Consider the following 25,691-nt stretch of genomic DNA (forward strand, 5'->3'; position numbering starts at 1 on the left):
ACTAAGTCCTGCTGACTTCTTCCTGTTGAGAGGATCTCCTGTGATAGCTCTGATACACACTGGAATCACTTACCAATGTGATGCCATGTCACTTACCTACAGGGAGGACAACAGAATGACCAGTGACCAGAGAAACTGTTCATACTCTCAGAAGCTCTGATTCTGATATTAAACTTTATTCCCCTCATATTTGCCAAACTCTGATTTTGGTATCAGATAATGATATGCTGATATTTTTCCAGTTTCCTGAAAAAGCTGTATGTTGCAAATTCATTTTTATTAACCTTGCTTTATTCCACAATAAAATATAAGCACTTTTATCTGGAAGTTTAAATCTTGATGCTTTTGAACTGTGGTGTTAGAGAAGACTCTTGAGAGTCTGTTGGACTGCAAGGAGATCAAACCAGTCAATCCTAAAGGAAATCAGTCCTGAATATTCACTGGAAGGACGGATACTGAAGCTGGAGCTCCACCTTTGGCCACCTGATGGGAAGACTTGACTCACTGGAAAAGACCCTGATGCTGGAAAAGATTGAAGGCAGGAGGAGAGGAAGACAATAGAGGATGAGATGGTTGGATGGCATCACTGACTCCATGGACATGACTTTGAGCAAGATCTGGGAGTTGGTGATGGACAGGAAAGCTTGGAATGCTACAGTCCATGGGATCACAAAGAGTTGGACACGACTGAGCAACTGAACTGATACTTAAATCTTGAAGAGAAGGTAAATATGGAGTCTGTCAGTTACTATGCCAATGTTTACTTGACTAAAGGAAACTTTTTTATCTCAGCATTATCTTCCTAGCCCTGGTGGCTCAGATGGTAAAGGGTCTGCCTGCGATGCAGGAGACCTGGGTTCGATCTTTGGGTTGGGAAGATCCCATGGAGGAGGGCATGTATTCTTGCCTGGAGAATTCCTCATGGACAAAGGAAACTGACGGACTACAGTCCATGGGGTTATAAAGAGTTGGACACAACTGAGCAACTAAGCACATCTCATGTTCCTAGCGTTGGAAAGTGTAGATGATTAATAAATATATTATTAGCTTCTAACAAAGTGTCCAACCAGAGAAAATCTTCACTGGTAGCCCTTAACTCACTGGCTATAAAAACTGAAAAGGACCATACTACTAGCACACATCATATCCATCTGAACAAAGTCACTTTGAATGAAACACTATAAACCATATAGGAAACCTAAAAGGATTCACCAGAATGTTGTAAGCAGATAAATCATTAAGAAGTTCACGAGACATGGAGGAAGGTCCAAGATACAAGTCAGTACTATGCTCCTTCCCTGTGTATTAAAGGAATCAGTTAACAAATAGGAAAGTGTTAGTTGCTTAGTTGTATCTGACTCTTTGTGACCCCATGGACTGTAGTCCGGCAGGCTCCTCTATCCATGGGATTCTCCAGACAAGAATACTGGAGTGGGTAGCCATTCCCTTCTCCAGGGGATCTTTCTGACACAGGGATCAAACCCAGGTCTCCTGCATTGCAGATGTATTCTTTACTTTTTGAGCCTTCAGGGAAGCCTTAGATGAACATAATTGATAGCATTTCTCTTACCCAGAGTCTCATGGATTCCATTTGCAATAATAATTTGAAGCAATTTGCCACACATGCATTCACAGCAATCCATATACATCCAATCAGTGACCTCTTTAGTATAGCTGATAGAGAAGAATAGTCTTCCTCTATATGACAGAATTATTTTCAGTAATAACTATGACATGAAACTAATAATGTCCAGAAAAGAAAAGCAGACTATAAATTTTTTCTTTATTGACCTTAATAGACATAATTCTACCAGAAATGAACAGATGGATAAATAAATAAATCTTAAAAACTAGAAAGGGAAAAACTAATGGCTTAACTTTCTCAATATGCTCAAGATACATTTTGGAAAATAAACGAAAAAAATACCAATGTTGGTTTATCACAGTCAAGATGTGTTAACAGCAAAGTTTTTTTTTTTTTTTTGAGCTTTAGATCCTGAAAGTTTATTAAAACTATAAGCACAAAAACTCCAAGCAGTCACATAGAATGGCAGAATTAAACTTACTCAAGTTCTTTTTTGTTGTATTTACAACTATGACTTAAAATCTACAGTTTAAATGCAGTAATACGTGAAGATACAAACTACAGTAGGAGGGAGCTGCAAGTGATTCGGAATCATTTCAAACTAATGCTTGGAACAACTAACTACATGTGGCAAACTCACCTGGGTCAGGGGCAAATTCACATCTGGCATTCTGTATACTGACTTCCAATGAATACAACACTCACTGAAGAATACTGTTTTAAAAGGAGCTAATTCAAAGTGTGTGTGTGCATGTGTGTGTATACATTATGTATATATGTGCATGTGTGTTCAGTCAAGTCAACTCTTTGCAACCCAATGGACTGTAGCCCACCAGGCTCCTCTGTCTGTAAGATTCTCCATCCAGGCAAGAATACTGGAGTGGGTTGCCATTTCCTTCTCCAGGGGATCTTCCTGACTCTATATATATACTTTAAATAATATATATACATAAAATATGTATATATGCATATTAAATAATATATATTATAAAGTATACATATATTTTAATTATAATTACCTTAATATACTTTTATATGAATATATATTTAAATAATATATATGTATGTTATGCTATATATATATTAAATAATATATATGTATATATTATTTAAGCACAACAGTAACTGTTGTACTTGTTTCAATCTTAAACCAACAAAAGATTTTATCAGGAAGGTGTATTTTTCTACTGAGGGAGTTTAGACTTGCAGGCTCACTGCTGCTGCTGCTGCTAAGTCACTTTAGTCATGTCTGACTCTGTGTGACCCCAGAGACGGCAGCTCACCAGGCTCCCCCGTCCCTGGGATTCTCCAGGCAGGAACATTGGAGTGGGCCGCCATTTCCTTCTCCAATTTCAGGCTCACAAGTGATACTAAATATCAGACCAACTTTTGACTGGATTTATTACTGTTTTTATCCTCTCTATACACCATGCACCCCTTACGCCTATATCTGGGGTAGAGTGATCCACTGACCCAACTTTGATATGCTGCTTCTTCCAGTTTGATGATGCTGAATTGCAATCTTGATGGATTCATGTTCTTCCTGTAATCTTAAATATTCCCTCTACCTTTTTTCCCCCACAGAAGCCTACTGCACAAACTTGGCTTACTCAGGACCTACACACGTCCCTTTGTTAGCAAAGTTCTCAGAATGGAGCCTGAATCCTTGAGCTTGGATGGCCATCTCAACAGGGCATCATGTTTAGGGTCCTGTGTCTATTCCATCCACTTCTCTCTCCCCCAAGGTAGTGTCAGCGGCTCACTCCCCAGAGGTATCTTACTTCTTCTTTCGTGGTATTGTTGAACCTAAGATGCAAAGGCTCAAGCCTTCATTGTACCTGCTTGCTCTTGACTTTGTACACTCTCCTTCCAAAAGAATAGATGGGGCTCAAGTGTGCTCTTATTGCCTCTTCTACCCTAAGGACCTGTCATATTTCTATGATATTTTAGTATTATTTCCTCTCCTTAAATTTGTCTATACATCTCTTATTGGATTTATGAGAAATCATTAAGTATGGTACTTAATTATTACATAATGGCCCACCTTTCCTCCCTGCTGTTCTCAGGCCATATCTTCACCTTTATGAAAATGTACTCCTCTGAGTCTAGATTGTGGTGTATTCTGGGGAAAAAAAAAACACAGAAAAAACCCTCAAAACTTTGTCTATCTGTTGCCTGAATCTCTTTCCAAGTGAAAGTACCTAGCAGCAAAAATAACTTATCTGGCTGTGGAACATTAACCCTCTCCAAGTCCATGCAAGCTTACATTTACTGATTTACTGTAAATTCTTTGTTCAATTTGTTTTATGTATACAACTTATCATAGAAACATGTTAATAGAGCTTCAGCTGTGGAAGAAATGATATAGGTACTGGGGATATAGGATGAACAAAGCAGGAAGTTGTTTCTGGCCTCAAGGAGCTTACAATCTGTAAGTGACTAGAGTTGACATCACATTACTTCTAGAACTACCCAACTTCTGAAGTGACTTCAGGGAGCACATCTGCAAAACCTCTCATAAAAGACTGCGGTTGGCAAAGGCTTCCTGCTTTACAATACTCAGTTCAGTACATTTGGGTAGAATATAGAGCTGCTGGCGGCAATATTCCATAATGAGTAAGATCTCAGACTGGGGCTTCCCAGGTGGCTCAGTGGTAAAGAATCCACTTGCAAATGCAGGAGATGCAGGTTCGAGTAGGCAATGGCAACCTGCTCCAGTATTCTTGCCTGAGAAATCCCATGGACAGAGGAGCCTGGCGGGCTCCATGGGGTTGCAAAGAGTCAGACAGGACTGAGCGTGTAAAATGCAAGGGCTCAGATTACAGATTCAAGAGGCCCTGGATCAAACCTGAGCCTCCTTCCGGGGTGGTGGTGAACACTGACAATCCACTTGACTTCTCTGTGCCTTGTCTTCCTCAGTGGCAAAGGGGATAAAAATAGTCCTAAGTATCTCATGGCGTTATTGTGCAGACTAAATAAGATGTGAAGGGCCGAGAACAGCATTTGTGTGCTGGTCACTCAGTTGTGCCTGACTCTTTGCGACTGCACGGACTGTAGCCTGCCAAGGCTTCTCTGTCCATGGAATTCTCCAGGCAAGAATACTGGAATGGGTTGCCATACCCTTCTCCAGAGGATCTTCCCAACCCAGGGATCAAACCTTGGTCTCCTGCATTGCAGGTAGATTCTTTACTGTTTGAGCTACAGGGAAGTCCTGTGAAGGGCTGAGAACAGCATTTAGCACACAGCAAATGATAAGTAAAGGTTAGCTATTTTTTTTATCATTTACCATTTTTTGTTATTATTTTCTACTGCTGCTGCTGCTGCTAAGTCGCTTCAGTTGTGTCCGACTCTGTGCGATCCCATAGATGGCAGCCCACTAGCCCCTCTGTCCCTGGGATTCTCCAGGCAAGAATACTAGAGTGGGTTGCCATTCCCTTCTCCAGGGGATCTTCCAGACCCAGTGATGGAACCCACGTCTCCTGCATTGCAGGTGTATTCTTTACCACTAGCGTCCACAGGATTTTCCAGGCAAGAGTACTGGAGTGGGGTGCCATTGCCTTCTCTGATTATTTTCTACTACAAGTGTTTAAATGGAAGTCCCATTAGATGATGATTAGAAACAAAAGACCTCTGAATCTTTAAAATTCAGAATCAATGTAATGATACTTCAAGGTTGAAGATGTTTGTTCAGAAATGTATTTGTCAGAATCTCATCAGGAAAACAAAAACTACACCAGCTTGCACCTGCTGCCTTGATGCCACCACCTCTTGCATTCCTACAGACTAACAACAAAACATCAGAAAGAGAAATTAAGGATACAATCCCATTTACCATTGCAACAAAAAGAATAAAATACCTAGGAGTAAACTGACCTAAAGAGGCAAAGGACCTATGAAAACTATAAGATACTGATGAAAGAAATCAAAGATGACACAAACAGATGGAGAGATACACCATGTTCTTGGACTAGAAGAATCATTATTGTAAAAATAACTGTACTACTCAAAGCAATCTACAGATTCAGTGCAATTCTTATCAAATTACCAGTGGCATCTTCCACAGAATTAGAGCAAAAAATTGTACAGTTTGTATGGAAATGCTGCCGATATTAAAACCACCACTACCAACAACTGCCAGTCCCAGCCATGAGGTTGGTGTCAAAGGCAGAAGTCTCTCTCTTGCTCCCTTCTGATCTCCCACCAGTGCCTCCCATTGGCAGAACCTGTAGGGAAGCCATGCAGCAAGGGAGCCTGGGAAATGTAGTTTGCAGCCAGCCAGCCCCAGCAGTACAGAGCAGGGCAGAGAAGGGCAGGTATGGAACTGAGACCATAGGTGAAAAACACAGAAAACAAAACCCACGCAACTCTATTATTAAATTAGAACTGGTGAGTCATCGGGATAATTTAAGTTGGAAGATTAAAAATGGAAATGTTCCTTTTCCTGACCATCTTTGGTTGCTTTGATAGTTGATTTTGTTAGAGTTAAGCTTCATGTTTATCCTGGCGCAAACACTACCACGGAGTCTACTAGAAGTTTCTGCAGACCATTTTTTTAAAGAGGGTTTAAAAAGTGTTTTAAAGTGAAAAGATTCTAACATTTGGAGTTGAATTTTAAAATGTCATTCTATCCGTCCTACTAATCAATGCCACACGATCTCTGTTTTGGTCTTGAGCCCTGAAGAGATGTGGGTATTCTCCTACTTATCTGTGTCACCAAGGAGGGTATGGAAGCTTCTGAATAGCTTCCCCAGCAAACAAAAGCCATGCCAAGAAAATGATAATGGGTAATGATTATCACCCAAAAGATACAGAAAGCAGCCTTTGGAAAGCACGACCACGTGGCAAGGCAGTGCAGTTAGGAAAGAAAAACAGAAAGTCATGGACTTTTCCTAGCCAGCTCTAAATAATTTTTTGTACTCAAGAGGCACTGAGAAATAATGTAAGGAGAACATTTATTCGGGTGTCTAACAGTTACAAGACACATCAACATTGTTAACTGATATTAGATCTGAAGTGGCTACTTTTAGTTAGAATCTGAGTTAATGAAACTAAGAGACAGCGTTAATCCTTAATGGGAAAGCAGAAATAGAGCCATAAACATAGAGGACAAACTTAACGGTTACCAAGTGGGGAAGGGAGGGGTGGGATGAATTGGGAGAGTGGGATTGACATACACGCGCTATTGATACTATATATAAAAGACATAACTAATGAGAGCCTGCTGTAACTAAGGGACTCTACTTAGCGCTCTGTGGTGACCTAAATGAGAAGCAAATCCAAAAAGAGGGGATATACGTGTAGGTATGGCTGACTCAGGAGGAACTAACACAACACTGTCAAGCAACTATACTCCAGTAATTTTTTTTTTTAAGTTCAAAGGTTCCCCAAATCTGATGAGTGATAGGCAGCAAAAGGGGGAAAGTCTATATCACCATGCTGAAGCAGTATCTTGTAATCAAAATCAGCTTTGTCACAAAATTTTTGTGGTTTCGTTTGAGCACGTATAAAATGATTTTGTTTTTTTTTTTTTTTTTTACAATTACAGCTTGTCATTCAGTTGATAGAACAACGTGGTTATTAATCGTGTACACTGAACCATCTCCAAGAACATTCCTAGTCTATAAATGTCTTAATTTAGTACGAATGTCATTTGTTTTACAACACTGTGTTCCACCAACATTTATATTTTTCTTATCACTGCAAAAAAAAAAAAAAAACCTTTCAATGTTCAAAAAACAAACAAAAAAACAAACCCTTAATAGGTCTAGTTACTTTCCCATGAGGAACACTATCCAGAGGTTCAGGTGCCACTGGCTGTAATAGGTTTCAGGCAAGGATACAGGAATATCAGCTGAAAAGGAGTTAGTAAGCACCTAAGTAGAAGCAGGTGGCCATTGCTTTGGTGGGGACACACATTTATTTGAGGGACCTTACGGTGCAGCCCTTACGAAATCTCCACTCTTACTTCCCTAAAAAAATAAAACCTGCTACCTTTCTCCTCAACCACCTAACACTTTAGAGTGGGCCACAGTATGTGAGGTTTACATATTAACTGAAGAAACCCAGGGGGTGGTTTATGTCAAGAATGCTGAAAGAGAAAAGTAATAGAACAGGGGTGGAAAGCTTTACTTACAAATTATACCTAAAGAGCAGATCATCGAATACATATTTTATTTATGTAAGTATTTATTTATACCTCTTTAAACATTTTATTGTATATCTTTACACACTTTCCATATGCAAAATATACATTGACAGAAACTGTCATACAACACATGTTTTTATATTACAGTGTATTATGAATAACTTACGCAAACAAAGATTATTTTTAGTGAGTGTGCATTCCAAGTATTTCATATATTATTTTAAAGGCAACATGATGTTCCAGAAAGAACACGGGCTCTGGCATCACTCAGATGGGAACGTAAATATGTCTTTTCATTTCTCTGAACCCTAAGGATAATATATGTACAATCACTCAGCACAGAACAGGCCTTCAGTAAAAGGTGGCATTCACCTTCAACTGTGTATACACACACATCAAGTGCGCAACTGGCCGTTATGACTCAACAGTTGACTTTGTGAATATAAACAATGCAGACTTATCAGTGGGGCATGAAGTTTCCCCTGCACACAGCACCAGGGACAGTATTTACACGTGTTTGTGCAGCTGGCCCCCGGAGCTGCCTGCCTGTCGTTGGGGTGGGAGCCGGCTGAGAGCTGATCTTCCTCTGGGGAGTCGTCAGCAGCACCAGACACAGCAGAGACGTTGCAGGAGGAAATTCTGCCCTTGGGCTACTGGAATTTTATAATTCCTGACCAAACTGATGACTTGAAAGATCTGGTCCAAGATAACTACATTTCAGGGGGAAAAAAAAAAAAGCTCAGAGCTAGCACCAGGGGATGGGAAGACCATGGCAAAAGGAGCTAGAAAACCTCATCGGGCCTCAGCTCGGCCACCAGCTCTCACCTCTTTCTGTGAAAAGCCCCTGAAACTGAGTCTGTAGGGCAGGCTTCTCAGAGGAGGTGAGACCTGAGCTGAGACTTGAGTGACAGGAGGGAGCCAGTGTGGAATGGTCTGAGGAAAGAGCCGTCGGGAAGAGGAAAGAGAATTGCAAAGGTCCTCAGACAGGTGCAAGCTCTGAGTGTTCAAGGAACAACAGAAGGCCAGGGGAACTCGGGCATAGTGAACAACGCAGGGTGCAACCTGACCTGAGATCCAAAAGCATGCAGGGGCCTTGGGTTTTAGTCAATAATCCATGCTTTTATTCACTACTGGTGGGCTCGAAGTACAAGGAGGACGTGACCAGAATAAGAGTTTAAAAGATTGTTCTGGTTGCTGTTAAGGCAATAACACAGGGAACAAGAGAGGAAGCAAGGAGATGACAGTCGCTGCAGAGATGCTGGTGGCTTAGGATCATGGGGCAGTGACAGCAGAAAAGGGGACAAATGCTGCTTGTATCCTGGATAGGGTTGATAGAGATGATACATAAGAACTGGACGTAAGGGATGATGGACAGCTGCTCAAACACAGCCTCAGAGCAGGCAGGAAGTTGTGTTTAACCAAAGCTGGAATTTCCTCAGGTGACTATGTTGGAGGGAAAGCAGGAACTTTTGTAAAAGAGTCATTTTTTTTTTTAAAGGTAGCCTAGAATCTTCAGAGACAAGTGAGGATACAGGTAGGTGGGTGCTGGACAGGGAAAAGGTAACAGTCAATGGATTGAAGGTCTCTGTTATCAGTTCTCACAGGGAAAGTGTTAGAATAATGACCAGCTTTAGAACCTTTGGTAAATTAGTCACTAATTTTTCAAAGCCTCAATCTCCTGATCTGGGAAAATAAGAGTAATAATGTCCACATTACAGAGCTATGATTGGAATTCAATCCATTCATGTGTATAAAGCATTTAGCACAGTGCCTGGTACCTAGTAGGTGCTCAGTATACATGCGTGCATGCTAAGTCACTTCAGTCCTGTCTGACTTTTTGCAACCCCATGGACTATAGCTCGCCAGGCTCCTCTGTCCATGGGATTCTCCAGGCAAGAATACTAGAGTGGGTTGCCATGCCTTCCTCCAGGTGATCTTCCTAACCCAGGGATCGAACCTACATCTCTTATGTCTCCTGCATTGGCAGGTGGGTTCTTTACCGCTAGCGTCACCTAGGAAGCTCAGTATATAGTAGCTATAATTATTGTAAACCCCTTCTCCTTTCAAATTCTCTGGCCCTCAGTTCCCTGGATTAACTGCAACACCTATGGAAGTTACAAGGTAATTGTGTTTTTGAGTCAATTTTCTCCTGTTCTGGGGATTGGGTGAAGGTAAAGAATTTTAAACACATGGAACAATCATCACATTTTAGTCTTCAGAACACCTCTGACTCCAATGAGTTCCATTTAGCAAAGTTTTAATCAGCTGAAATGTTATACATAAAATCATTTAAACATTTTACTTTAAAGAAATAAGGCAACCCCTAGATTCAGAACCCCAAACTGCCATAAATCAGTAGACCCTGTATGTCTGTATCTGTGACCTCACATTGCTCTCCTCTGACTGGTTTTCCCAGGGCAATGCCCCACATCTGACTTGGAACTCTGTTCTCTCAGGACTGGCCTTGAACAGGTCAGTCATTTCCAGAGCCTGCATTAACCTTTCAGACACCACTGAGTGGATTAATGTTTTGATGTACTAAATGGTACCCCAGCAGTCCATTCAGATAGGATGCAGCCTTTAAGGAGAAACTGCACTAAAAACTTCGTTGTTTCTTAGGGAAAAAATAAAGAGCTCTACCATTTGCATTTCTCTATAAAAATATTTCTCTGAGGACTTCATGATGCATAGAATGCCATTATGATTCTGGTTTCAAGAGGCAGGAATAAAACTTGCATAATGGTTTGAAGAGGTGTATAAGGGATGTGTTGTACCATATGGTCTAACAGGATGATTTGTAATGATGCTTTTCTAAACTGGCAAGAATTGGCCATATTTTACAAACATAAACATGAAAACATAGACATGGCCTGTGATCTAAAGATCACTCCAAGTAATTCCTCCAGGTAACTGATGATACATTTTCAATAGCTGACTCTCCTTGGATCACTTCGCATGTGTCAGGCATATTCTGAGCATTTTATATAGCTTAATTATTTCCTCTTAACAACAATCTTATGGTCTTACTGTTATCATTCCTGTGTTACAGATAAGCACACAGATCCATAGAGAGGTAAAGTGACTGACTGCTAAAGCTGGAATGTAGTAGCCTGAGCTCTTAATCACGCACTATAGGGCTTCCGAAGTGGTCCAGGGGTAAAGAATCTGCCTGCCAATGTACGGGACACAGGCTCGATCCCTGGTCTGGGAAGATCCCACATGCCACGGGGCAGCTAAGCCCACGCACCACAACTACTGAGCTCTCACTCTAGAGTCTGTGAGACACAGCCACTGAACCTGTGCCCCTTTAGCTGTGCTCCACAACAAGAGAAAACGTCACAGTGATAAGCCCACACACCACGACTGGAGAGTAGCTCCTACTCTCAGCAACTAGAGAAAGTCTGCATGTGGTAATAAAGACCCAGCACAGTCAAAACTAAGTTTTTTAAAACACATGGGATGGGATGGAGAGGAAGGCAGGAGAGGGGATCGGGATGGGGAACGCATGTAAATCCATGGCTGACTCATGTCAATGTATGGCAAAAACAACTACAATATTGTAAAGTGATTAGCCTCCAACTAATAAAAATAAATGGGAAAAAAAAGAAAAAAAAGAAATTATGGCACACATATTATACAGCCACTAAAAAAAAAAAATGCACTATAACCATGTTTTTCAAACATTTATGGTTATGCTTCACCATAGGAAGTAATTTTATTATCATTTTCTCTTTTTTGAAGAAGAGTTGACATATTTGTTTCAGGTGCACAACACAGTGATTCGATATTTACATACGTTACAAAATGATCACCACGATAAGTCTAGTTACCATCTGTCACTACACAAAGATATTACACTATTATTGACTATATTCCCTGTGGTGTACATTACATCTCCCTGACTTGTCTGTTTCATAACTGAAAGTTTGTACTTCTTAATCCCCTTCACCTATTTCACTCAATCCAGCACCCCTCTCCCATCTGGCAATCACCAGTTCGCCCTCAGTATCTATGACTCTGCTTCTGTTTTGTCTGATCCTTTCTTTTGTTTTTTCAGATTCCACATACAAGTGTGTTATGGTATTTATCTCCCTCTGTCTGACTTATTTCACTCATTATGATACTTTCCAGGTCCACCCATGTCTTTGCAAGATTTCATTCTTTTTTATGGCCTCATTGTACGTACCACCAACTCAATGGACATGGGTTTGGGTGGACTCCGGGAGTTGGTGATGGACAGGGAGGACTGGCGTGCTGCGGTTCATGGGGTCGCAAAGAGTTGGACACGACTGAGAGACTGAACTGAACTGTATGTACTACATGTTAAAGTAATTATTAATAGGTACTGATAGTAATTTATTGCCATTTCATTATTGTTTCCTGGTTGTTTTTTAAAAATCATTTCATTTCTTTCCAATCTATATGCATTTTCTTATTATGCTTCTCCTTGACTTTAGAAAAATCATTTATTTAGTTGGTTATGGTTATTTTTGCCTGTGCTGGGTCTTCGTTGCTGTGCATGGGCTTTCTCTAGTCGTGGCAAGCTGGGGCTACTCTTTGTTGTGGTGTGTAGTCTTCTCACTGCAGTGGCTTTTCTCGTTGTGGAGCACGGGCTCTGGGGCACTCGGGCTTCAGCAGCTGTGGCAGGCAGGCTCAGTAGGTGCTGAGCGTGGGCTCAGAGGCTGTGGTTCAAGGGCTTAGTTGCCCTGAGGCATGTGGGATCTTCCTGGACCAGGAATCAAACTAATGTCCCCTGCCTTACAAAGTGGATTCTTAACCACTGGACCACCAGGAAGGCCCTCTGGCTGTTTTTAGAGTTATTCTCTGTTTCTTTCTTCTTCTTTCTTTTCTGTGCTCCTTGATGACTTTCTTTAGTTGTTTATGTTTCTTCTCTTTATTTTTTGTGTATCTGTGTGTGTGTGTGTATATATATACATGTCAATTTAAGTTGATGGTTGCTTAAGTTCATGTATATCTTAAAATCATTATGCTTTTACTATCCTCCCACATTTTACGTTTTTGACATTATATTCTATATCTTCTTTTTTGTATCACTTAACTATTTTAGGTACAGATGATTTTACTAATTTTGTTTTTTAATCTTCATACTAGCATTTTAGTTGGTTTATTCACTACCTTTACTATATGTTTGCCTTTACCAGTGAGATTTTTTTCCCCCTCATAATTTTCTTGTTTCTAGTTATGTTTTATTTTTTTCCTGTTTACAGAAGTCCCTTGATCATTTCTTGTAAGGCCAGTTTAGTAGTGATGAACTCCTTTAGCTTTTGCTTGTCCTGGAAACTCTTTTTCTGTCACTCAGCTCTGAATGATAACTTTGCCAGGTAGAGTATTCTTGGTAATAAGTTTTCGTTTTTGTTTTTCTCTCAGCACTTTGAATATATCCTGCCAGTCCCTTCTGACTTGTAAAGTTTCTGCCGAAAAATCAGCGGATAGTCTTCTGTGGGTTCCCTTGTATGTAACGGGGCTTCCCTGGTGGCTCAGATGGTAAAGAATCCTCCTGCAATGAGGAAGACCTGGGTTCGATTCCTGGGTCAGGAAGATCCCCTGGGGAGGGAATGGCAACCTGCTCCAGTATTCTTGCCTGGAGAATTCCATGGACAGAGGAGCCTGGCAGGGTACAGTCCATCGTACTGCAAAGAGTCAGACATGACAAAGTGACTTTCAATCTTTATGTACCTAGTTGTTTTTCTCTTGCTGCTTTCAAGATTCTTTATCTTTGGATCTGACATTTTAGTTATAGTTGTTTGGTGTGATTCCCTTCAGGTTCATCTTGTTTGGGACTCTCTGTGCTCCTTGGACTTGGATGTCTGTTTCTTCTGCTAGGTTAGGAAAGTTTTCCACCATTATTTCTTCAAATAGATTTTCTGTCCCTTTCTCCCTCTCTTCTGGAATGCTTGTAGTGCAAATGTTAGTGTGCTTGATGTTGTCCTAGACAGGCCCTTAAACTATCCTCATTTTTAAAAATTCTTTGTTTTGCCGTCATGCGGTGCCCTGGGGGGTGAGTGGCCAGTGGTGCAGGCCCCTCTGGTCTCTAGAGACGGGTGCTCCAGGGGTATCCCTTGCGTGGGCTGCACGTGCCCTCTGGTTCTGGTTCTGCTGAGACTGCTACAGATGTGCTAGTTGGCATAGCTAGTCCCCAACCCAGCTGAGAGGACTAGCTATGGCTATGGTGGGTATGTTGGTGTGCAGCGCTGGTCCCCAGGAGTGGGAGAGGCTTTGGAGGGGCACGGGTGCCAGCTGGGGCCATCTGCTGGCTGGGGTAGGCAAGAGCTGCTTTGGAGGAGCGGGGCGGGTGGGTTGGGTGGGGCTGATGCTCAGGGGGGATGCCTGGGTGGTGTGGACGGTGTTAGCCAGTTTGACAGAGGGTGACAGAAAGGTGCCTGCCAGTGCTAGCCCAGCTAGGTGAAGAGTGAAAGGAAAATAGCGCCTGCCAGCACTTCCATTCCTGGGGAAAGCTCCGTCAGACCCAGCCACTCTGGCACACACCCTGAAATTAGTCAGTGTAGCCCCTTCTCGTATGACCTGGACACTGAGTCAAGTCACTGCCTCTGTGCTGGGACTCCGAGCAATTGTGTTTGTGCATGAGCCCTTCAAGAGCAGAATTGTGGCTTCCCACAGCCATCCCTGTCTCCCAGACATACTGCATGCTGGGTCTCAAAGTCAGATGGGATGGGGTTCATCTTCCCGTTTCAGATCCCCTGGAGGCTTGGGAGCCCAACATGGGGCTCAGAGCCCTTGCTCCTTAAGGGACCCCTGTAGCTGTGATCCCTCCCACTTGTGGGTCACTGCACCAGGGGTGTGTCTTCTGACTAGACCACATCTCTGTCCTTCCTACTTGTCTTGATATTGTCCTTTCTTTATTTCCGTAGTTGTGGAAAATCTGTTCTGCTTATCTTCAGGTTGTTCTTAGAGATAGCTTTTCTGTAAGAATTGTGTGTGTCCATGGGAGGAGATGAGCTAAAAGTCTTCCTATCCTACCAGACTGAACCAGAACAAGCACTAGGAAGTTACTTTACATTGTAAACCAGTAGAAAGAGTTTTTAAAAATCATACCTACCCCAACAATGGGGAACACCTCTCATTATTTTCCCTTTTATTTCATTTCAGTCTGCTTTTAATAAATGCTGGTTGAGACTCAGTGAATTTATTTTATGACTAGTAAATAGGTTGTGCCTTCGGTTTTCCAAACACCCCACTAATTATGCTGCTTCATATACAGAGGAGCCTGGGATTCATAAAGAATCTATGCTGGAATAGAAAGGAGGCTGAAGCTGGCTTCTCCCTCATTTCCTGTGCATCCTTCAATCCCCACCCGTGCTCACTTAAACAAACAGTCAGCAGGGAAAGGTCAAGGAGAAAAGGAAGAATTGATCTGCTGAAATGTCCTAATTTCTCTTCAGTTGTTTTCTTTCTTCCATTATACCAACCAAATTATGCTTGGACTATTTTAATAGAGAATAAAAAACATCATTCAAAAACCCAATTCCCTTGAACCCTAGAATAATGGCTTTTTTTTTTTTTTTTTTTTTTTTTACTAATGAAACATGCAAACTGTTGTCAGGGCCATTAATAGTCTCAATTTTTAATCTCTGAGATGATGGAACATTAAGGTTTCCATGGCAGCAGCTTCCAACTGTTGGGGGATCCCAGGCTTTCAGCTGTGTGATAATTAGGGTGAAGCATTGCTGAGACTTCTCAGTGTCTCTGTGTCTTCATTACGCAGGATTCAGTATTTTTAAAAGCACTGATTACCATGATGTATTGGATTAAGGAGCTTGGCATGTTGGTACCTACCCTGGGAAAAGACAGTAATTTCTTGCAGCCTATCACCAGGAGCTGCCTGACACACTTGGAGGGATGATCTAGATATGATCATTATCTTTGGTGTTTGGCTTATAAATTAATAAATGTCTTGGTGAATTCAATTATACACAGTTTGTGTTCCAGGAATCTAATGATTTTTGATGAGGACAAAAATCTAAGAACAAGACCATCTCTAGTGTCCATATATCAGAAGGCTGCAGTAAGCCTGTGAAGCCTAGCTATTTGATGGAAGTTAACAAGATTTTTGGATTAAGTGTAGCTCAAGGAAGAGAGGCAGACACCAAGAGAGCAGCAAAACCAAATCTGAATATTTGAGTTACAATCAGCTGCTTTCTTTTCATTTTTTAAAATTTATTTAAATTGGAGGCTAATTACTTTATAATATTGTGGTGGTTTTTACCACACATTGACGTAAATCAGCCGTGAGTATACATGTGTCCCCCATCCTGAACCTCCCTCCCACGTCCCTCCCCATCCCATCCCTCCGGGTTGCCCCAGGGCACCAGCTTCGAGTGCCCTGCATCTAACTTGAACTGGCCATCTATTTCACATATGGTAATATACATGTTTCAATGTTATTCTCTCAAATCATCCCACCCTTGCCTTCTCCCATAGAGTCCAAAAGTCTGTTTTTTATATCTGTGTCTGTTTTGCTGTCTTGCTTGTAGGGTTGTCATCACCATCTTTCTAAATTCCATATATATATACATACATACACACACACTGTATTGTTTTTCTTTCTGACTTCACTCTATATAATAGGCTCCAGTTTCATCCACTTCATTAGAACTAATTTAAATGCATTCTTTTTAATAACTGAGTAATAGTCCATTGTGTATATGTACCACAACTTTCTTATCCATTCATCTGCTGATGGGCATCTAGGTTACTTCCACATCCTGGCTATTGTAAACAGTGCTGTGATGAGCATTGGGGTGCACGTGTCTCTTTCAGACCTGGTTTCCTCAGTGTGTATGCCCAGAAGTGGGATTGCTGGGTCATATGGCAGTTCTATTTCCAGTTTTTTAAGAAATCTCCACACTGTTCTCCATAGTGGCTGTACTAGTTTGCATTCCCACCAACAGTGTAAGAGGGTTCCCTTTTCTCCACACCCTCTCCAGCATTTATTGCTTGTAGACTTTTGGATAGCAGCCATTCTGACTGACATGAGATGGTACCTCATTGTGGTTTTGATTTGCATTTGTCTGATAATGAGTGATGTTGAGCATCTTTTCATGTGTTTGTTAGCCATCTGTATGTCTTCTTTGGAGGAATGTCTGTTTAGTTCTTTGGCCCATTTTTTGATTGGGTCATTTATTTTTTTGGAATTGAGCTGCATGAGCTGCTTGTATATTTTTGAGATTAATTCTTTGTCAGTTGCTTCATTTGCTATTATTTTCTCCCATTCTGAAGGCTGTCTTTTCACCTTGCTTATAGTTTCCTTCATTGTGCAAAAGCTTTTAAGTTTAATTAGGTCCCATTTGTTTATTTTTGCTTTTATTTCCATTACTTTGGGAGGTGGGATATATTCTAATGCCACTGATCATATGATCACAGTAACAGAGCTAGTTCTATCTCCATTAATTTGAAGGGCATGGTTGAAGTTACTTTTATGAAGAAAGGTGGGGTGGGAAGAAGGAAGAGAAATAGAAGGCAGGGGGCAGGTTGGATGATTCCCATTTTTCAAATATGAGAAAATGTACCAGGAACTCAAATGTTGCTTATATAAATTATAGAAGTCATACACAATACCCTATGAGGTAGTTATCAATGGCTCCATTTTATTACTGAGGTGACAGAAGCTCAGTGAGATTGTGACAAAATCAATGCTCTGTTAACCAAGCCTATTTCTGTTTTCTCTTGGTCGTATACACTCAGAGAGAGATTATACTTCTTACCTGCCTTGCAATTATAATTGAGATCACACAAGTAAGTTCTGGCCAGAGGAATTAAGGCAGAAATAATAGGGTCTCTCCTCCCATCAGTTTGCTGGATGTTGGTGCTTAAAATGACCTTGTGAGTCACATGTTGAAGGTGGAGATGCAACTGTAATTCTGGTTCTCTAAATGGCTATGTGGACTAGATCTCCCTGAGGACCATATTGGAATGTGATGAGAACAATAATGTACTTTCAATGCTTTAAGTCATTGAGACTTTCATGTAGGGATTCTTACTGAAAATCAACAGAGGTGTCAATTATCCTGTCTAATATAGAAATCAATACCTTGATGCAGGGTGCTACTGTAACACAGACCTAAAATATATGGCATTATATATAATGGAATATATATATATATATATATATATATATATATATATATATATATAATGGAATATATATATAAAATGGAATATATATATAATGGAATATATATATATATAATGGAAACTAACATCAGATGTCAGAGGGATGGAAACTGATGTTATACTGTGGGAAAAATATTTGGGGAAATTTTGTAGTAACATGGAAGACAAACCATGCACCCACTGAAGTGGCCTTTCTGGAGAAACTGGTTGGAAAAAAAGAATGGATTAGTGTGTGCTGGTGTCCTTTGCTGAGTTTGGCATGGCAGAAAAGAAAAAGATGTACATAGGAGAGAACTGGACAGTTTCTAGAAATTTGGTCAATGGTGAAAAAGTCAACTGCCTCTACAATCCTTAAGATTTGAGAATTTAAGAATAAAAGTGTCTTTGAACCAAAGAGACATTAAAGCTTCATCTCACAACAAAGTCAAATTAAGAATGTGACCTTCCCTCTTGAGATTAATAGCTTCAAAAGATTCATTATTTAGGTGTAGGAGATAGGTTTGGGAAAGGATAAAGGGGACGCCAAGAAATAATATAAATTTGAGAATCATACCAACTAAGGAATTTGTCATGAGCTTACTGGAATGTGGAATGACTGAAAGATAATGGATCAGGAGCCGATTAAGTTTCTAAGGGAATTTTATTACCAAAGAAACCATGAACATAGATGCAGAAAATCTCTGACTTTTTGTGACTTAAAATAATCCTTGGACATTTAATCATCCAAATGCAGGGAGTGTTATAACTTCTAATAGAGGGTATCAAATGCCCCTTTCAGATGTGGATAAGGAAGAGGAAGAAAAAGGGAGAATCCCTTAGGGAATGGATCCAGAAGCCATGGACTTCCTCCCAAAGAGCAAAGTAAAGTTCAGTCACAGGATAACGAGGGACCTCGTCTATTGGCAGGACAGAAAAACTTCATAATGCCAGCCCCACGGGATTCCATCACTGCTCTGCGTCACTAACTGCCATGTCTTCCGTTCTCCCCCATTTCAGAGTAAGTGTTTATTGTGGCTACCCTCCCCCTGCCCCCCAACTGTATGATGTCTTTAGTGTCAACAGTCACCCCAGACCACCACACCACCCTGAGGTCCTAGACTGTGAGTGGATGCAGTGGCTAGATGGGACTCTGGACTGTGTACCCTTGGGTGAGTATGTAAGTGTGACCCAAGTTTAGGAGGAAGAGTAAATAGATATTGGTGATCAAATAGGGGCATTAAGGCAAAGACACTGCCATGTGTTCACTAAACATATTTCCTCGTCTTCCTGGGCACACAGTCCAGCCTCCCTCAATCAATAGGGTCATTCAGCTGCGTTCCAACTAAAGGAATATGGACAGAAATAGATGTATACACCACATCCAGGCCTTGCCCATAAAACCTATGGCATGATTTTCTACTTTCTCTTTCCCTCACCGTTGCCACTTGGATGTCAACAACTAGAATAAACTTTATAGAGTTCCACGCTGAAGATGGAAAATACTTTATTAACCTGGGTCCTTAAAGGAATGAATGGAGAAGAGCACCCCCTCCCCCCATTTATCTCCAACACACAGTGGACCACACAAAAATTTTTATAGCAGCATTATAATCCTGCCAAACTGGAAGCAACGAAGACATTCTTTAATAAGTAAATAAGTAAATAAACTGTGCTATCTCAACACAGTGGACTACCATTCAGCAATAAAAAATGATGAGCTATCAAACCATGCAAAGACATGAACGAAATATCAAGTATATACTGTTAACTGAAGCCAGTCTGAAAAGGTTAGTCTCTACCATTCCATTTATGACCTTCTGAAAAAGACAGAACTACAGAGATGGTAAACAGATCACCAGCTGTCAGGGGTTCAAGAAGGGATAGGTTGGGGAAGGATTAAATAGGTGAAGCATAGGAGACTTTTTTAGGGCAATGAAACTATTCTGTATGATACTGTAATGACACATGTATTTGTGAAAACCCACAGAATTTTATTACAAAGAGTGAGCCTTATCACATGCAAATTAAAAAGAAATCATTTAAGAGGTCAGAGGATCACAGGATGGAATGCAGACTGTGAGTAAAAGAATCTAACTAACTACGTGCTTCAGTGGTAAAGAATCTGCCTGCCAGTGCAGGAGATGTGGGTTTGATCTCAGGGTCAGGGAGATCCACTTGAGTAGGAAATGACAACTCACTCCAGTATTCTTGCCTGGAAAATTCCATGGACAGAGGAGCCTAGCAGGCTACAGTCATGGGGTCACAAAGAGTCAGACATGACTTGAACATGCATGTGCACACACACACATGTTACAAAATATATGAAATCACTGAAGGGGAAAAAGTCACTTACTTGTGTAATATTAAAAGTAAGGGTAAAGGCAGAAGGAATTGCACCAGAGCACTATTCTACAGTTGATAAAGTTGTTTCCCCCAGGAATACAGGCAAATAATTCTAAAATCAGTGTATAAGGAATTGAATAACTAAGTAAGTGGATAGCAGATGCTGGAAGCCAGATATCTCACTGTTGGGGTGTGAGGTTATAGGTAAGCAAGGGGAGGAGTCTACAAGGTACCAAAGTTGGAGACATCAGTTGAACTTATGTTTAACATATAAGGTCAAGATGCAGTTACTGACATGCAGAAATATCTATGGATATGTGAATATACATGAATTAGTATACACACATATATTCCCTTGCTCTGTTAGCCAAGAATGCCTGGATGCAACAATACTCCAGCAGCAACAGGAAAAAGTGGTGCCCAGATCTTGGTTTCTAATAGTATTCTCCAATTAAATAAACCAAGATGGAGAAAAAGCTGATTCCAGGTCTGGGGTGGGAAATAAGCAGGACTGCAGTATCTTGTAGTGCTTGTAGTTATAAAATGTTAAAACAAAACAAAAACAACAACAACCAAAAAACACTTAAAAAAGAAAGACCAAATCTGCAGTGATGGGATTATGTTAAGAAGACAGGCGTCAACTAAAAGAGCTCCCAATGGTCAAAGCTGAAACAATTTAAATAACAAAGCATTGAATTATATTACAAGGTATGAAATAAATGTTCATGAGTCCATATGATTATAAATAAGTGACTGAATTAATAACAAATGGGGGAGAAGAGACAAATCTCCCATGCAGAAGAATTACAAATAATGTATGTAGACACCTCATCCTCAAAGAAGGTCAGCCTAGCTCCTGATCTCTTCTTTATAGTGACTTCCTTATGAAGAGAGTAATATGGAAAGGGAAAAATGAGTAACTATAGGGGAGAAACCTTACAAACACTACCTGAGCCTAGTGGTCAACGTTAACATCAGCGGTGTTTAGTCATGTTGATAGCATACATTTTTCATACAATGCGATGAAAATGGCAATTCACTTCCATGCCTTCCTCAAAGCTCCTAACACCAATCTAATCATAAAGAAAACATCAGACAAATCCATTTGTAGGGCCATTCTACAAAATAGTTGACCAGTATTCCCCAAATCATTAAGGTCATCAAAAATAAGGGAAGTCTGAAACACTAACACAGTTAAAAAAGGGCCTTAGAAGATTTGATCACTAAATGTAATGTGATATCCTGCATGGGGGGTTCTGAGGTGGTGCTAGTAGTGGTAAAGAATCTTCCTGCCAATGAAGGCGATGTGGGTTCGATCCCTGGGTTGAGAAGATGCCCTGGAGTTGGAATGGCAACCCACCCCAATATTCTTGCCTGGGAAATCCCATGGACAGAGGAACCCTACTGTACACGGGTCTGCAAAGGGTTGGACATGACTGAGCAAACAACAGCACACGGCACATCCTGCATGGGATCTTGGTACAAAAAAGGACAGTCATTAGATAAAAACTAAGGACATCTGAATAAAATATTGACTTCCATGAACAATAATGTATCAGGCTCATTAATTGTATTAAATGTACCATACTAATTTAAGATGTTAATAACAGGGGAAACTATTTTTGGATGTATAGGGATTCTCTATCATCTTTGCAACTTTTTGTAAATCTATATTCTAAAATTGTAAGTTTCTTTATTTTTTAATTTTCAAAAGCAAAAGAAGTGCAATATATTATTAAGATCTTTGAAGTGAAGTGAAGTTGCTCAGTTGTGTCTGCCTCTTTGCGACTCCATGGACTGTAACCTACCAGGATCATCAGTCCATGGGATTTTCCAGGCAAGAATACTGGAGTGTGTTGCCATTTTCTTCTCCAGGGGATCTTCCCAACCCAGGGATCGAACCTGGGTCTCCTGCATTGTAGGCAGACACTCTACCGTCTGAGCTACCAGGGAAGCAAAAAAATAAATAAAATTAACATAAGAGTAAAGATTATTAAAAAAGAAAAGTCTTTCTCAAGCTAGAATTGAAAGAATTGGATCAGAGGGTTTATAAGGTTATTTCCAAGATTTTGTGATTCCATAACATGAATCTATCAAGGAATTTATCTCGAGCTAAAAACCCTAAGAATATTGGCAGGAGGGCGTAGGAGGGAGATTCAAGAGGGAGGGGATATATGTGTACTTAAAGCTGATTCATGTTGCTATACAGCAGAAACTAACACAACATTGCAAAACAATTGTCCTACAATTAAAAATAAGAATTAAACAATTCTTCTCAAAAATTTAACTTTATTCTAGTTATAAAAACTATATATATTCATGGAAGAAAAAGTAAAAAAGTATAAACAAAACAACAGCAAAAAGAATATTGGGATTAACAAAGGTCCAATTTATCAATAAGCAGCCCAGTAATCTTGCTATTATTTCAATTCAGTGTCTTCTCTAGATAATAACTGGATAAGAAAAGAAATAAAAAATCTAAGTTAATATTTGTAATTTTTTCTTGATAATACTCAATCTTCAGTGTTGGTCAAATCTTTCCTCACACAATCACCAGAAGAGCAAAACGTCTTTTCTAATGTAGAATGTTTACCGAGAATGAATGAGCACAGCATGGGAGGGGGTGGTTATTTTTAAGCAGGCCCATTATACTCCTCTTGAGAGCAATGGTGTACATATTCAAGTACATTCATCAGACATGGGGCTGATGATGGAAGAAAGTAACGGAGGCACTGCTGCGCTTCCCCATTAGGAAGCTTGATGATCAGTGGTGGGCGAGCCCTTTGGGAGCACTAAGTATGAAGAAGGGAAAGGAAAAACAACTTCCTATTTCTTCTCTAAAATGTGAGCGACCATTCTTGAAGGCTGTACTGTAGGTAATGAATGGAAAAGATCTGCAGGTGGTAATTATTACAAAGGTTCTCCAATGGTGGCTGTGAGGGGCTGGCTGGTCTGCAGCAGGAAGCCACACTGGATGAAAGCCTGTTGAGTAGTTGTATCTGACACAAAATATGTCACCTATTTAATCAAATGAACAGCCCTAGAGCTCAGCCGTGACTAACTTACCAACAAGGGTCCGCTGAGTAATGGGGTGGGAGGGTTCAGTGAGTCAGTATTTGTAACCCTTTGGTTTCTGGCAGAAAAGGGAAGGTGCTTGTTGTTTTCTTTTGGTTTTGTTTTGTTTTTTATGAAATTGGTAACAAATATAAACATCTTTTTCTTAAAACTTTTAAGAGATTTATGAAAAGCTAAGAAGATACTGAGATGAAATCAGAAGAACCTTGTTTGATTTATGCAATCACATTATTAAAATTCTAGGGACTTCCCTGGAAGTCCAGTGGTTAAGAGTCTGTGCTTCCACTGCAGGGAGCATGGGTTTGATCCCTTGTTGGGGAGATCCCACATTCATGGTGCATTCAAAAAATAAATAAAATATAAAAGTTCAAACAAGCACCGCAATTTTGTAGAATATTCATATGTTCCTATGTTATATTCTGCTCTTGGACATTATAAGAAGAAAGTAAAACAAGGTCCCGCTGCCGTGCCGTAACTAAACCACAACCTAACAGCCAAGCCACAGCATGTTACGAAGATGTGGAAAACTAGAGAACTCAACTGTTCGGACACAGCAGGACAACAGGAGGTCAGGGATGGGCTAACTAGAAGAAGGCCAGCAAAGAATAATTAAAAGTCTGACTTCTAAAATATGTTTATAGAAATGAATTAGTATCGTTTGTGAATACTGTTAAGTATAGAGAGTTATGTAGTAAAGAACACCTTTAGCAATGAAGTACATGCAACTCTGCCAAAATGACTCACTTCCCTGGAAAAGCAAACCAGTAAGTCCACAGTCAGAAAGAACGTGATTTTAGAAGCAACCCATTTCAAACTTCCCAAATCCAAAAGACAGTCACAATGTCTCTTCATTGTCTTCTCTGGGTTCCTGTCTTCAGCATTATTCAGGGATGGGCACCCAAAAATCTATTTTCTCCTAAACTTTCCCAGAGAAATTCAGCTTTTTGCAGCTACTGCTCATGGCCATCAAAGCAAGGGAAGTCATTCCTGGATCCATCCCGGGAGAGCAAGTGTAGAGTCTTCATTTTTTATAGTGAGTATTGAAAGACAAAGCAGACCTTGTTTTTGCCAATATCTATCACTTCTCAAGGCATAACCTGAGGCATTATTTTTCTAAAAAATCTCACCACTGATAATGAGGAGGGGGAAGAATAAAAGAAGGAAACATTACACTATATTATGTCGGTTAGTGATGTTAAGGTACTTGAAAATGGTGGATTCCACAAATAGGTTTTTTATGTATTCTCTTTGAACTGTTAATCTTAACACTACCTCCTTACTATATAAGAAAAGATTTGTTTTCCTACAGAAGCAGATAAGTTATTTTCAGGTTTAACTCTATCTGAATTATCAAAACACTTCATCAAAGGAGTTCCAATTAGGATATCACACTATATTAAGACCATCTTTTTATAAGTCTGTTCTTTTGAGTTATTGCCACCTTCTCACTTGTCTGCTCTCTGTAATATTTCTCTCTCTCTCCAGTAAATAGCTCACATTTTAGTCTTAAGCTAGAAATGTTTTAACAAAAGGCACTGTTTTGAGAGAATAATGAAATGCTTTTTTAAAGATTCTCCCTCATGCAAATAAAATACCCAATTATCACTTCCATCCTACTGTAATGAATCAAATGACAAACTCTCACAAAGCAAGAAAAAGTCCAAGTCCTAAATGAAGACTTGGTTCTTCTTGGCAGCTCAGGGAGACTGTGCATATCCCCTGGAAATGCTCAGTAACCAGATCTTAGCCGTAGCACTTGTGACAGATGCCTTCTTCAGAAAGGGACTTTTCTAGGAGCAGTCCTCTCTTTAGACACACTTATGATGCTGCTGCTGGGTGTGTGTGAAGGGCACGGGGCTGAGGGGATGAAGGGAAGAATTTTGCATCCTCTCCCTCAAAGACCTGATTCATTTCATTCCAGGGCCACTTTATTTCTGGTCAGCCCACAGCAACAAGGTTAATGCCCAATACCAGCATAATGTGCTTTCCATAACAGAATTACTCCTTTGTTTATCACTTACTGGCATATTATTAAATTTTTCTGTTAAAGAAATATATTTGAATTTTATTCTTTTTTTTTTTTTTGTATTGTTGTTCTTGAGGTTATAGAGAGAAATACAGAGGTTTTCTTTCACCTCCATAGGCAGAGATGTAAAATAACAAATATGTTTAATTTTGTGAAGTTTGATGAGGGATAAAGGAAGTACAGGCAGGCAGACCTCAGACAGGTGGTGGGTTCAGTTCCAGACAACCGCAATAAAGCACAAATTTTTTGGTTTCCCAGTACATAGAAAAGTTACATTTACACTGTACTGTAGTCTATTCAGTGTTCAATAGCGTTATATCTAAAAAAATGTACCTACCTTAATTTTAAAATATTTTATTGGCAAAAAAAAAATACTAACCGTCATC

General features: G+C 40.1%; 1 protein-coding gene and 1 non-coding gene across 3 annotated transcripts in view; both read right to left on the reverse strand.

The window, feature by feature from the left end:
* The window catches only part of LOC122685281, a 374,369-nt gene that overhangs the window by 177,903 nt on the left and 170,775 nt on the right, over positions 1–25,691 (reverse strand). The gene's annotated exons all lie outside the window — the stretch shown is intronic.
* Positions 22,086–22,157, reverse strand: TRNAC-ACA. The gene has a single exon. It is a non-coding gene; the product is annotated as a tRNA-Cys (tRNA).

Source organism: Cervus elaphus, chromosome 28 (genome assembly GCF_910594005.1).
Source record: "Cervus elaphus chromosome 28, mCerEla1.1, whole genome shotgun sequence".
Lineage (NCBI taxonomy): Eukaryota > Metazoa > Chordata > Mammalia > Artiodactyla > Cervidae > Cervus > Cervus elaphus.